This window comes from Artibeus jamaicensis, unplaced genomic scaffold (assembly GCF_021234435.1).
Source record: "Artibeus jamaicensis isolate MK-2021 breed Jamaican fruit bat unplaced genomic scaffold, CSHL_Jam_final contig_851, whole genome shotgun sequence".
Classification (NCBI taxonomy): Eukaryota; Metazoa; Chordata; class Mammalia; order Chiroptera; family Phyllostomidae; genus Artibeus; species Artibeus jamaicensis.
The window spans coordinates 7,255,786-7,269,583 of record NW_026521986.1 but is presented as its reverse complement, the minus strand read 5'-3'; the positions used below and the strand labels follow the sequence as shown (position 1 = coordinate 7,269,583).

Sequence of the window (13,798 nt, the reverse complement as noted above, 5' to 3'; positions counted from 1 at the left end):
GAGCAACCTCCATGTCCACGGGGCCACACAAAGTCAACCTTGACGGGAGTTCTTTGTTCCCCTGGACTTGTTTCCACTCTCTTTTCTCAAGGGTTTTCCCTTTTCCCAGTCTCTGATTTCACTGGTGCTTCCTGTGGTCAAGCCCTGAGCCCCTAGCCTGGTTCTGTCACTGGCTCTGGTCATTCCCTGTTCGGCTCCCCATGAGCAGACTTATAACAAAGTCGCCTTTCATTCCCTAGGCACTGGGCACCTATGAGAGGGCATCCTGTGTTCAGGGACCTAGAGATAAGTGGTGTTTTTATTGCTGGGATGTTGTTTGGGGAACAACAGTGCACTAGGAGGTAGGGCCAACAGGTTGAGCATGAAGGCCTCTGGGGCCTGCCAGGACCCTGCTTTGTTCTCACCTGCCACCTGTTCCCATTCCTCAAACTCATGCCTTGAGGCTGTGCTGTGATTGGTGCTTTCGTATCTCCCACCTGCTTAGACTTCTGCATATCACCTAACCCCAGAATGGACCAGAGCTGCTCTTCGCCTGCCTGGCAGTCAGCCATCCTGCACCCTGCTGCTGGTCCACCTGTCTGCGCCCAGAGGGTTCCCCAGTCTTGCGGCTGGAAAACGACTCTTAATTTCCGATGGACAAAAGGGTTCCCTGAAATGGGTCTCTCCTTCCTACTTGCCAAGTAAGCTCTAGCCTCACTTCTTTTCCTCATCTGATTTGTAACTGGGGGCCAGTGGAGATTACACTCATGGGCATTCTCACCTAATAGAGCCAGGAGACGAGGCGTGTGCTGCCCTTGTGATTCTGAACTGCACAGACCCCCTGCCCCAGTGACACCTTGGGAGATGCGTGACTGACCACTGAGGACTGACGGACTGATAACGGCAGGGATCAGCCCAGATTCAGCCTGAGGCTGTTTCCCCATTTCCAATTTTAGATTCTGACTGTGCTGCTATCCAACTGTTTGCGTTTTTGCATCGTCTGCAGGAAAAGCCCCAATATTGGGAACTCAGCATCTAAGAGCCTTCAAAATCGAGTGAATTGGAACCCTTATATGTTGCTGGTGGGAATGTGAAATGGTACAGCTGTTGAAGAAACCATATTGGCAGTTCCTCGAAAAGTGTTAAACATTTGATAAAGCAATTTCACTTCTGTCTATATATCCAAGAGAAGTAGAAACATATGTTCACACAAAGACTTGTACACAAATGTTCATAGCAGCCAAATATTTATAATAGCCAAAAAATGGAAACAACTCAAACGTCCTGCGGCTGATGAATGGATGAACCAATGTGGGACACCCACACAATGGGATATTTTTTTTTGTCATGAAAAGGGACCAAGTACTGATGCATGCTGAAACATGGACCAAACCTTGAAAACATCATGCCGTGTGAATGCAGCTGACATAGAAGACCACATATTATGTGACCCATGTATGGGAAGTAGAATAGGCAAATCTATAGGCAGGAAGCAGATGGGCGGAGCCAGGGGTGGGGACGCGGGTGAATGCAGAGTAGCTGCTCAGGAGTGCAGGGTTTCCCACGGGGCGATGGGCACGCACCGGCCTGAGAGGTGACGGTGGCACCACACTGTGAGTGTACGAAAAGTCACTAAACTGCACACTTTTAAAATGGTGACTTTTATGTCTACAGCCAAACCACCCTGAACGCGCCCGATCTCGTCTAAAATGGTGATTTCTGTGTTTTGTGGACTTGACCTCAACAACAACAAAAAAAAGCAGTGAGTAAATTCAGCTTTAGGCTTCCTGTACACATAGAGCTCTCTGGTGAAGCAGTGATTTTTTAAAATTGATATATAACTGACATACAAAATTATATTAGTTCCAGGTGCAGAACATGATGATTCGGTATCTGTATATGCTGTGAAATAATCAATCACCACAATAAGCCTAGTTAACATCTGTCACCATACGTCGTTATAAAAAAGTACTTTTTCTTGTATAGTGATGTTTCTGATACCCTTATATCCTGGCTCCCGTAGATCCTGAAGCCGCTGGGCCTCAGTCCCATTTAGGACATGCCTCCAAAAGAGAACAGAATGGGGGACTGGCCTTTCTAATCTCAGGAACAAGCAGGGATATCCCACCCATGACATTATCAGGTCAGACATTTATATTCACATGTCGTCTGTGATTCTGATGGATGTCGGTCTCCGTGCTCCGATGCGCCCCTGTGACCTGGAGGCCAGGGACTTGTCCCAGGCAGGACTCCGGGTCCCTGAGGAGTGGGACACCCATCCTCTTTTGCTCCACCACACCCCTGAGGGGCCCACAGTCTCTCTCCACAGCCTCTCCCCACCCGGGAGGGAAGAATTCATGGGCTCACACTTTCCATGGACTTCTGCATCAGGGGCTGTCCTGGGCCCCGAGGATCCAAATATGGTTAAGACAGAGTCCCTGCTCTCAAGGGTCCAGTAGGGGAGGCAGAAATGTGACTGGGTCAGTGCAAGGCTAGTGTGACAGAGAAAATTCACGAGGCAGCAAGCGGGAAGGCTGGAGGGGAACATGAGTGGGCTCTGGAGGGACAAGTGAGAAGAGTTCAGTGGGCACACAAGGCAGGAAGACTTTGCAAAGCCACGTGTGTGTGGAGTGGCCTGGAACAGAGGGGGCTTGGACTGCCTTGTCCTCCAGCCTGAGTTTGGACTTTACCCTGACAGTGGAGGGAAACTTCTCAAGGCTTTTCTCAAAAAAGAAGTTCCATCATCAGATTTGCATTTTTTTTGGGGGGTGGGGGATATACTGGGAGTGAAATAGAGGCTGGATCAGAGAGTCGGAGTGGAGGCTGGCCAGGAGGCTACTGCAGCAGTCCGTGCAAGAGATGTTGGAGCCTGAGGGAAGCTACTGGCCGTGGAGATGGGCAAGGCAGGGACAGAACGGCCGGGGCAAGATGCTGAGTGGCTGTGGCTGGCGCAATAGTGGGGTGACATGAGGGAGTAAGAGCAGTCCCCGGAGACGAGCAGATCGCTGGCTTGGGCAGGAGTCATTATGTAAGAAGGGACCTAGGAGTGGAGCAGATTTGGGAGACGTGAAAAGCTGGGTTTGGGGTAGGGGGAGCCTGAGGGCCTGTGGCACATCCAATTGGAAAGGCTGAGCAGGCCACCAGGGAAAAGTCAAGGTGACTTCTACCTGTGTGTTTCTGCTTGCCACCCCCATTTCTCCCCAGGGGTTCAGCTTTGGGAGCCATGACCGGGAAGCTGCTGGTGCCTGCTGCTGTCAAAGTTATTCTAGTTCAAACTCTTTCTTCCTGTTGGCATGTGATTTCATGCTTTTCACTTCTTCCTGTAGGTAGAAATGCAGAAAATGATCTTCACCTTCCAGTGGGGATTGAGATTTTTCTCTCTCTCAGCTCTGACACCTGCTAGTTTCACTGGCTACTGAAGGGCTATGTGCCCAGGAGATGCTAAATGGGTCTGTGGGCAGGCAGGGAGAGATGTCCGGAGAGAGAGGGTAGAACATGCCTCACCGCCAGGGGGAGCAGAGACCTGCAGGCAGGGGTGGGGAAGCCGAGTGGGGGCTTCTGGGTAACGACTGGGGTGTTGCCCCAGTATAAAGTGTCACCCTATCGCTAGCATGCCAGGCTCTTCAACTCTCTCCAAGTCTCCTTCCTACTGCTCACCTATCCAGTCCACCTCTGGACGTGTCTCTTTCTGCCTTGTCTAAGGTCACATAGTTCATACACAGTGGAGCCAGGTAGAGTCTGTACTCTCTCTCCACTATAAGGACTGGTCCCAACAGGGTGAAATTAAGGGACAAGCTACTCGACCCAACCCAACCTGGCTCCAACAATGAGGCTCAAGGGGGTGTTCCATCCGTAAGGGCAGCCATCTGGAAAGAGATACCGGGGTGGTGGGTGTTCTGTGCAGCCCCCGTCCTCCCTGCCCTGGGGGCCCACCCCCACCCTGGGTTTCTCCTCTCCAGTCCTGCTCAGGCTGCAGAGTGAGGCGGGAGCCACCTTCTAGTCCTGGCTTGTTTGCCAATTCATTTTCTTGCAGACAAATCCTGCCTTGTAATATTGTTGCTGTAATGGGAAAGGGGTTCATCTATTTCCAGTTCTGCAATGTGGGCAGACCTTTAAGGGATCTGTCTATTTTCAGTCACATATTAATACGATGCCTGCCACAGCTCCAAATGCAATACCTTCTGCTCCAAATTTCAGGCCATTTTACTTAAGGGGGAGGGATGGGTGGAGGGGTGATATTTCACTTGTTACATTTTTGAATAAGGCAAGGTTAAAAGGACTCGTCTGTTCTCAAGACAATACCTAAACTGCTTTAAAAATTCAAATCTTTTATTTGTGAAAATTCTTTGCTTAACAGAGCTGATGAAAAGTGTGTTTGTGTGTGTGGTGTGTACATGCACACGTACCCATGTAGGCATTTACATTAAAGTTGTTGTGATCTCAAACTATCCCCCTTGGGACAGCAACATTTCCTAACTGGACAGATGAGTGGTCTCAGTGATGCGCACGGCTTCCTTTTAATCCGGGGATTTCAAAGTCCTTCGAAGGACCAAACTCTTGAGGCCGGCTAGTGGCATGTTTTTCAACATCATCCTGTGTGCCCCAAAGAGGTGCAGGCTAAGACCCTGCTGGTTAGAAACCCTACATTGCTGAGAGTCTTATGGGAACTCCTTTGTAGGTAACTGTTTCTTTTTCTCTTGCTGTTTTCAAGATTCTCTCCTTGTCTTTAATCTTGGATGATGTAATTATGATGTGCCTTGGTGTGTGCTTCCTTGGGTTCAGATTCTTTGGGACTCCCTAAGCTTTCCGGGCTTCCTAGAAGTCTATTTCCTTTGCCAGATTGGGAAAGTTCTCCTTCATTACGTGTTCAAATAAATTCTCAATTTCTTGCTCTTCCTCTTCTCCTTATTATATGAAATGTTAAAGGCACTTATCTAGAAAGGAGAAGATAAAAATATGAACAGTAAAATGACAACAAACCATAACTATCAACAACCAAACCTAAAAAAACCAAAACCAAAAATGAATGAAGCAAACAACTAGAACAGGAACAGATTCACAGAAATAGAGATCACATGGAGGGCTGTCAGTGGAGAGGGGAGGTGGGGAGAATGAGGGAAAAGCTACAAGAAATGAGCATAATTGGTAGCTACAAAATAGACAGGGGGTGGTTAAGAACAGTATAGGAAATGGAGAAGCCAAAGAACTTATATGCTCGACCCATGGACGTGAACTAAGGGGGGGAGGGCGTGGAAATGATGGTGAGAGGGAAAACAAGGGGAGAAAAAAATGGGACAACTGTAATAGCATAATCAATAAAGTATGTTTTTTTTAAAAAAAGAAATCCTACATCACAAGGCTTTTGCTGACATTTAATCTTCCTAATCCACGTGATGCTGTGATATTATCCCATGTTCAGCAGATAGAAAAACGCCTCTTGTCTTTGGTGGGCAGAACAGCCTGCGGAAAGCTGCTGGGAGGCCGGGAGCAAAACCCCAGAACGGACCGGGAGCTGCGCCACAACCTGCCCGGCCCCAGGTCTGCTGTGCTGCACGGTTCCTGCGCCCCCCCCCCGCCCCCCCCGTCGGTCCCCGCAGGCGCAAAGGTTTGGAGTTGCAGCCCAAAAAGCAAAATTTAAATGCCCTTCATTCTTCATTATCTGCCCTGAAACTTCAGGTTCATTAAAACCCTAATGTTTCAATCTTTTTTTTAGACTGCATTTCTTGATTCATTTCCCTTTCCTCGAGTGGGAACCTATGACTTTTAATTACCACCATCAGAGAGGAGACACATTTGTGTACATAGCTAGGGGCCTCGATGTGCTTATTATTTGCAGAGAGTTTTTTGTGTTTTCCCAGGTTCCCTTGCCTGTGTGATGCTACTTAAAATCCACCGTGGAATCTTAACACTCCGGGTCTCATCTGCTGTCAGAACTTCTAGGCCTGCCCATCTATGTATTATTCATCAACACACCTGTTCTCAAGTAGGAAACCAGAGAGATTAATTCATTTTTTTTTAATTGAAAGAAAGGAATCAGAGCTCTGATTTGTGAACCTGCTGCCCCTTCTGCTCATAAGTTATTCTGGAAACATCCCTGGGAAGCGTTTTTTCTCCTCAGCAAGAGAAAAGGACCTGAGGAGCCCCGCTGGACGGGCCTCTGCCCTGGACGGGGCTCTGCCCTGGACGGGCCTCTGCCCTGGACGGGGCTCTGTGATCCCTGAGGCTGCTCAGCTGTATTCCCTTTGCCTGGCAGGAGTGGTCAAGCCGTGAGACTGGCGCTGCATCACTGGGGCGCATTTTATGTGAGCAGGAGAAATGGCCAGAATTTGGAAGAGGGGCCACACTGCATTCTGTGAGAATTTTGCAGGGCTTCTATTATTGTCAGATTTTAAGCTTTGCTATTACTGATTAGTTTATTTTTCTAAAATTAACTTCAAAAATATTTTAAGTTGCCTTCCGGTTGAGGATTATTTCTAACCTCCTAGTTGTTCTTTTAGTGTGTATTTGTCTTGGTTGTACTGGCTTAAATAACACTCCATCCTACGGTAGATGTTTCTCTCAGAATGACTCAGTGGCTGTTTGGATTCAGAGAAATGTGGCAAATGGACGTGGCCTGAGTGGCAGAGACAGTCAGGAAACCTCCTGGCAGGACACTGATGTTTTGAGGTTAATGAAACTTACAAAGATATTTATGATGGTGTAACATGGTTTAAATCATTGAGATTATGGCTGCTGAGGTTAGGACAAACTCTACCACATAGTGGTCAACTGACCTCGGACAGGTTATTTATTATCTCTACAGCTGAGTAACCTCATCTGGAGAAAGAGACACAGACAGAGTGACAGAGAGACGGGGGTGGGGGGACAGAGAAAGGGAGAGACTAAAGGATTAAATAAGATAACTATATTTTAATGTCAAACACCCTCAGTAAGTACTAGGCATGGTATTATAACTATGGAGCTGGTGAACCAACATTTGAAAGTGCAACACTGAATGCGAGATGGTCTGACGTGTAGATGAATGCACAGGATGGTTTGCGTTGCAGGCAGCCGTCTCCATGACAACCACCCTGGCCTCTACTTAGCAGGTCCCCTGACAAACCACCCAAGGCACCATTTTGCTTATACCTCCATGATTCTCTAGTCTTTCCAGGTGCTTATGAACAAAGGCTAGGGAAGGCTTTCTTCCTTTTAAATAAGAGTGATTTTTTACTCATTTTAATTATACATGTAATACATGAATATATTCTTTATTTAAAAAATGGAAACATCGAAGATAAGGCTGAAGGTGCCTTTGCACACCGTCTCCAATCGTTGCCTTCACCCGGGAGGCGACTCTTGCCATTGAGCCAATGCATCTTCTCCACATTTCACCACGTGTCAACAGACCCGTAGAAAAAAATGCAATAGTGTTTAATGTGCGGGGGTGTTCTCACATTTGTTATCATATTCTGTGTCATTCTGATTTTTGCTCACTCAGAAAAAGGTTTTGAAGCCAATTGAATGGCCAGTGTACTGGTAAGGTTTGGCATAAGTTGCTGTGTCCTCACAAAACAAATTTTTTCTGTGTTAAAAAAATAGGTTTTGAAGATCTTTCTGCACCAGTACATATAGTAGGTTTAAAAACATCTGTGCGTGTAGGTGTGTAAGGGATGAACCAATTTGTCGCTATGGCAAAGCTGCCACAGATATCCTTGAGCCTGCCTTCTGAACACATGGGTAAGAGTTTCTCGGGCAGAAATGGAGATGTGGAATCACTGTTTATATAGAGAGTATAAACATTTTGCACCTTAATTGATACTGACTAATTACTCTGCAAGGGGATCATACCAATTTACAGCCATTTCTATAGCATGTGCAAATATCTTTTTGCCTATACCCTTTTATTTTTTCTAATTTAATATGTTAAAAGAAAAATAAGACTCCACCATGTTTGAACATCCATTTTTTCTAATTATTGAGCACTTTCATCATACATTTTGGGGCCAATTTGGTATTTATAGTTTATATATTTTATTTCATAAAATTTTATATTTATATTTCTGTGGATGAGTATTTTATAACTTTAGAATATTTTTCCACTGAATTGTTGCTCATTTTCTTTTTGACCTGTGGAAGTTCTTTATATACTCTAGATACTGATCCTTTGTTGCAAGTACTTTCTTTTTGTCCTTTAACTTTGTGAAAGGTGTCTTCTGCCATGCAGAAGTTCTTGCTTTTGATGTAGTCAAGTTTGCCGTTCTTTTATGTGTTTTGTTTCTTGTGTCGTGTTTAGAAATTCTTTTTGATATCAAGCCACATAAAAACCTTTCTGCATCATACTCTAATGTTTCTTTACATCCATGCTGTTAATGAGATTTTCTAAGTAATGCCTTAACCACATTGCAGGTGTATCTACAACCCAGGCAGGAGGATGAGCCGCGGACAGCTTGGAAGTGTCCAACAGCCCATGCTGAAGACTTGAGCAGTCCCAACAGTTGCCAGCAGAGGGCAGTGTCTGAGCGGGTCTGCCTCCCTCGCTGTCCGGGCGCTCAGGGGTTCCTTGACTCACCGTAGGGAACATTTTAACTGCTCTAAAATTAGCAAATTCCTGTGCGGAGAGAATATGTCTACTCAAGGAAAAGTCCAGGAGCAAAGTCTGTTGCTGAATGTGCTTCTCTGTGGGTAATAAAACAGGGCCGAAGGGAGAGTGCCCTGGTGGACTCGGGTTCCGAGAGTACCTGGGAAAGAGCAGATCAAAGTTAGCCAGGATCACAGAGGGTTTTCTCCATGGAAGCTTCGCTGCCTGCTCAAGTCTGGTCCCCACACTTCAAATGGAGGCTGAAGTTTCACGGAGGAAATGTTGTTTGCTGGACAAACAACTGGCAGGACGGAGACATGCAATCCCCCAACTTACCCTTTTGATTTCGTCAATAATCCAAGCCCTGTCTCCTGTTGAAAAAAAAATTTTTTTTAACGAAAGAAAGAAAGAAGGAAGGAAAGAAAGAGGAGAAAAGAAAGAGAAGGAAGAAAAGAAAGGAAGGAAAGGAGAGAAAGGAAAGAAAGAACCAGCCAGCGGCCAGAGGCACAGCTGACGGCCTGGCAGGGGTGGAGGTGGGGAGCCTGAGCGAACAGCAGACGGGCAACACTGCTGCTCAGTTTCCTCCCTCCCTTTACCCCAGGCACATCCTGGGCGAGCAGTTCTGTTTTCTGTTGCTGCTTTGTTTAATACTATCGATGTGGGATGAACTGTATCATTATAAAACCAGAAGAATATTGGCAGTGAAGTACCCAGATCTGCATAAATATATCGATCTACATAAATTTGCAAACCTGAATCAGCCTCTCAGCTCTCGTGCTCTCTGCTGGTGCCTGCTCATCCACTCTTCTCATTTTTCCGCGCTGCTCTGCGCCCAGGGCGGCCTGTGTGTGCTGGGTCAATGGGCTCCCTTGCTCACTGGTTTCTGGTTGGGATGCACCAATGAGAAGCACTTTCAAGAAGAGAGGCTTGGATATTTATGCCCCAGGCTCCCTCCCTGCGGAGCTGTAGTCGGCAGTAGCTTCATTCCTTTGCAGATTGATGTGGACCCACAGCTACAGGAATAATTAACCCTCCTCTCTTCTTCCCCTTCCATGCCTTGGGCTGTTAGAGTTTTGCAGATATCGGGGTGCATCACCACCTTGTATTGGCTTCCTCCATTCCTGATCACACCCTCAGAAATAGTCCCTTCATTAATTTATCTTTAATTATCTCTTCTGAATGTACTGTTTGATTCCTGCCCCAACCCTGACTAATACAGAATCCTAAATCCATCAGCGTTCTTCATCCTCAAATAGGTTGTGTATAAGTAAATTTTTATTGTTGTTTTTCATTCTCTTTTCCACACAAATAACCTCCAAGCCCAGTGGCGGTTGCTGACCACCTTTGGTAAACAAGCAACAAGTCACTGGAGACCTGCCTAAAACCCCTGCTGACCGGGTTTATTTTCTGCAATTCTCTCCTGTTTATTTATCGAAGACTTCTTCCCCTCAGCCCACAAAAATGTCCCATCGCTATAAATACTCTTCAATTCCATTCTAAGCTTTAAAGGCAAACAACCTGGAAGATGAGAGGTTGGCAGGAACCAATCTGGATGCTTGATGGTTTGACTAATTCATTAAAGGGTGGTTGTAGAAAGTTGCCAGAGATGTAAATTGCATTTATATGCAGTCAGCCCCTTCAGGGACAGAACTGCTGTCCTATAAACTAAAGAGTCACAGTAAACTTCCACTCTGAGTAGGTGAGGCCGTGTAGTTTCCATTTATTCACCACATGTACCTAAACTGAGTTACCCGGTCCCCTACCCCATCTTTCCCTTCTCCTTCCACCTGCTGGTAAAGGTGTGAATGAATGAACAAAGCCCAGAGATTGCAGCAGGAGGACCAAGACCCTAATCAACACATTAGATCACTGTGAATAGCTGAGAGCTTCGGACACCTACTTTAACTAATCACTAAGTGAGCCTTAGTCACTGCAGACCACCACGTGTCCTTTTGGGGTGCACCACTTCTGCACTTGCAGCTGACCAGTGCTCCATCATTCTCAATCCAGCTCTCATCCTATTTTTAGCGCTTGTCTGGTGTCATCTTCTGGTGACCTAAAAGATACCCTTGATGCCTTTTCATCCTCCTATTTCCTGTCCCATCTACCCAAGGTCTGTGGATTTCATCTGAGTTTCTCTCTCCAGTCTGCATTCGTCCCCCACCTCCACTTCCAGCACTCGGTCAGCATCCCCTGGACCACTCTACTAGCCTCATAGCTTCTCCTCTGTTGTCTGCAACGCCCTCTGCAAGGCACAGAGTGAGCATTGCAATATGTGTCTGTCCCTGCTACTCTTCTGCTTAAAACCATTCAAAAACTCCCCACTGTTTTTAGGATAAAGACCCCAAACTCTATAAACCTGCCCACCATGGTCTCTACCCACCACAGCTGTCCCTTCTTTGAGTCTTCTTCCTGATCCTTAACCTGACATCATCTCCGCTCAGGTCCTTTGCCTGCCGTGTTCTCACAACCATCAACATCTGCCTTTGCCGGGCTAACTCCTGCAGACCTCAGCTCAGACCTCCTCCCCCAGGGAGCCTTCCTGAGCTGAGACAAGACCAGCCTCCTTGTTACGCGCTCCCCTGCCTTGTGCACAGGTTGTAATTGGCGCCTATTTCTTCCACACTAAAACCCATGCTCTGTGAGGTCAGGAGTCGTGTTTGTCTTTGCGTACCTGGCACTGTGCCTGGCATATAGGACAGTTTTTAAAAAGACCTGCTAAAGGAATGGGTACAATTTCACTCTTTCCTTTAATATCAGTGAGTGGTGTTGGTACCTCCCACACTAAAGAAATGGAGGTCCGAGGTCTGGAGAGAGATCCATGTGGTAGTGGTGAGAGTTGGGGGATGGACTGGATTGTTTTATGACAGCCTGTGATCCTTCCATATCTTCTTGCCTCTTCTGCCTGTGTAGATACTGCTCCCCCACCCCACCCCACGATCAGGCTCTGTCTTGTGCCAGTGTTGTTGGGTCCATGCCCCCCGCCCTCAAGGCTGTGACCACAAGAGCCCCTCCCCTCCTCCTCGTGGTTCTGTGCCCTTGTTCATTCTTGGGCTGAGAAACCTGGGCCTTCTGTTCCTGGGCATGCTTCTGATTAGTTACAATAAAGTGCTTAAAAGCCAATTGGTTTCCTGGAATTTCGTTCCTCCCATTATTATTGGCGATGCAAATGAAGGACTAAATTAGAAGTAAGAGAGGTTTTGTTCCAATGCTTGAGTTTTCAGAACTATCCCCAGGGCGATAAGATGGGGAAGGGAAAACCCGAGCACACAGGACATCCCTTTTGTTCCCCCAAATGTGGGCTAAGATTGCAGCCTATGTGATGTATATCTCAGTGAGCCAGGGCTCAGAGAGGTAATTAACTGTCTATACCAAGGGCTCTCAAACTTCAGTGTGCTTCAAGATGTGAGAAGCTTCTTACCCAGGGATGGCTGGGCCTCACCGCCAAAGTTTCTGATTCCCTTGGTCTAGGGTGGGGCCCAAGGATTTGCACACAACACATTACCAGGCCGTGCAGATGCTGCCCGCCCCTGGGGACATAACTTTGAAAACCGCTGCACTGCAGTGCATTCCCTCCCCACGTACTGAGACTTTAATGTGCATTCAAACATCCGGGGTCTTGTGGAAGCGCAGACTCTGAGGAGGTCAGGGTGGATGTCGGTGCCTATGCTGCTGCCATGAGGGCTGCGTGATCAGAAATGAGGCCAGGAAGGCCATCACCCTTGGGAGCCCAGTCCTCTGTGAGAGAGGTCCCTTCCTTTGTGCCTTCCTGGAGCATCAGGGGATATTTGGGATGACCTTGGAAAGTGGTGGGTGCCAGGACGTGTGACTCTAACCTGAGTTTTCCAAGGTCTCATTGGCCTGGGCAACAGGAATCCAATGTCTGTAGGCCAGAGGCAGTTTCTGTCTTGGCTTCAGAAGGAAACCTGTTCTTCCTTTATTCCCCTTTGCTGAAAAGACCCTCACTTGGAACACTGACCGGTGTGAAGAGGAAATACAGTGGGAGAGAAATACTGGCAGAATCATGCTGTTGGGTCAGACAGGTGCGACGTGTCTCTCTTGGGAGTTGGGTCTCACTGAGGCTGTAAAACGGTGGGGAGTCGATGAGAAAAGTGAAGCGTTCTCCTCTATAAAAGAACTGTGTGTTACAGCATATTGTTTACAAGCATGAGCTCTGGGCTTAGACATGGACTCAAAGCTTTAAATAAAATTGCATTTGTAGACTACGGCCATGATTGGCACTTAGTGAGTGCAGAATGAATGGCATCTATTGTTATTCTTTTAATAGGGAGAACTAATTATCACAGGATCAAATTCATATCAAGAGGAAAACTGGCAGCTTGGTAGTTTGTGTAATAAAATGGTAAGACTATATTCACTGGGATTTCCTATTCTTCTGCCTACCTCAGTGCCTGGCCCGTGGAGGTACTCGGTACATATTTGTTGAGTGGGAGGAAAAAAATAATGCAAATCTAGGTGAATTAGTAGATGGAGGGATTGGAACTGGTGGAAATTGTCCAATGGAAAGAAAAATAGAAACACATGAATTCCTTTTTTTATTGTTTTGCTATTACAGTTGTCCCCACTTTTCCCCCTTGCCCACCTCTACCCAGCCCCTCCCCCCAGGCAACCCGCCCCCACTGTTCATGTCCATGGGTCACGCATGGGGAACACATGGAATAAACTCACTCCTTTTTTAGTTTATAAAATTGGCCACTACAGCTACTTTACAGTGTGATTATGAGAAACATTTGACAATGTGGAAATGCTTGGTTAATTGTAAAGCGCCAATCAAGTGTTAGCTACTTTAATAAAATGCATCAATTACCTAAAAGATCCTTCAGGTTGTGTTAACTTCAATGCCGAGGCTGAGAATAAAAATGACCAGCCCTTGGGTTTCGGTATATTGTTTGTAAAATGGGATGCAAACTTCTGCAGAAGGGCCTGAGTAGACGTGGGCGTGCAGGTAAAGACACCTGAGAAGGACTCACCTTGGTTGATAATATAGGGAGCCCATGAGCCTGGCCGGCAAGGAACAGCACTCCAGTCTCCCCCCCCCCACACACAATCTAATGCATCTCATTTATTGTTTATGCTGTTTCCACTGGCTCCTTTGCACACAGTCTGAAAAAAAACATGGCGGTTGGGCAGGGGCAGGCAGCTCTCTCTCTCCTCCAGTACTGCCTGTGCCACATTCCTTCCCTCCTTCTTTTCCTTCAGTCCCTTCTCCCTTCATTACTCTGATTAACAATCTTTATC

The 13,798-nt window shown here is 46.8% G+C and overlaps 2 long non-coding RNA genes across 4 annotated transcripts in view; both read left to right on the top strand.

Moving 5' to 3' along the window:
- Positions 1 to 13,798, top strand: part of LOC119034818 (uncharacterized) — a 96,621-nt gene that overhangs the window by 71,796 nt on the left and 11,027 nt on the right. Inside the window, exons 3-6 of one of the 3 annotated variants that reach the window (XR_008393012.1) lie at positions 485 to 680; positions 1,654 to 1,741; positions 2,003 to 2,122; positions 5,402 to 5,516. This is a non-coding gene — a long non-coding RNA (uncharacterized LOC119034818). Of the gene's footprint in view, positions 1 to 484; positions 681 to 1,653; positions 1,742 to 2,002; positions 2,123 to 5,398; positions 5,517 to 13,798 lie in introns of those variants that run through there. The other 2 variants (XR_008393010.1, XR_008393011.1) reach the window with 2 other exon arrangements.
- On the top strand, positions 7,655 to 11,662 carry LOC128628584 (uncharacterized). Its single transcript, XR_008393013.1, has 2 exons — positions 7,655 to 7,698; positions 8,368 to 11,662. It is a non-coding gene; the product is annotated as an uncharacterized LOC128628584 (long non-coding RNA).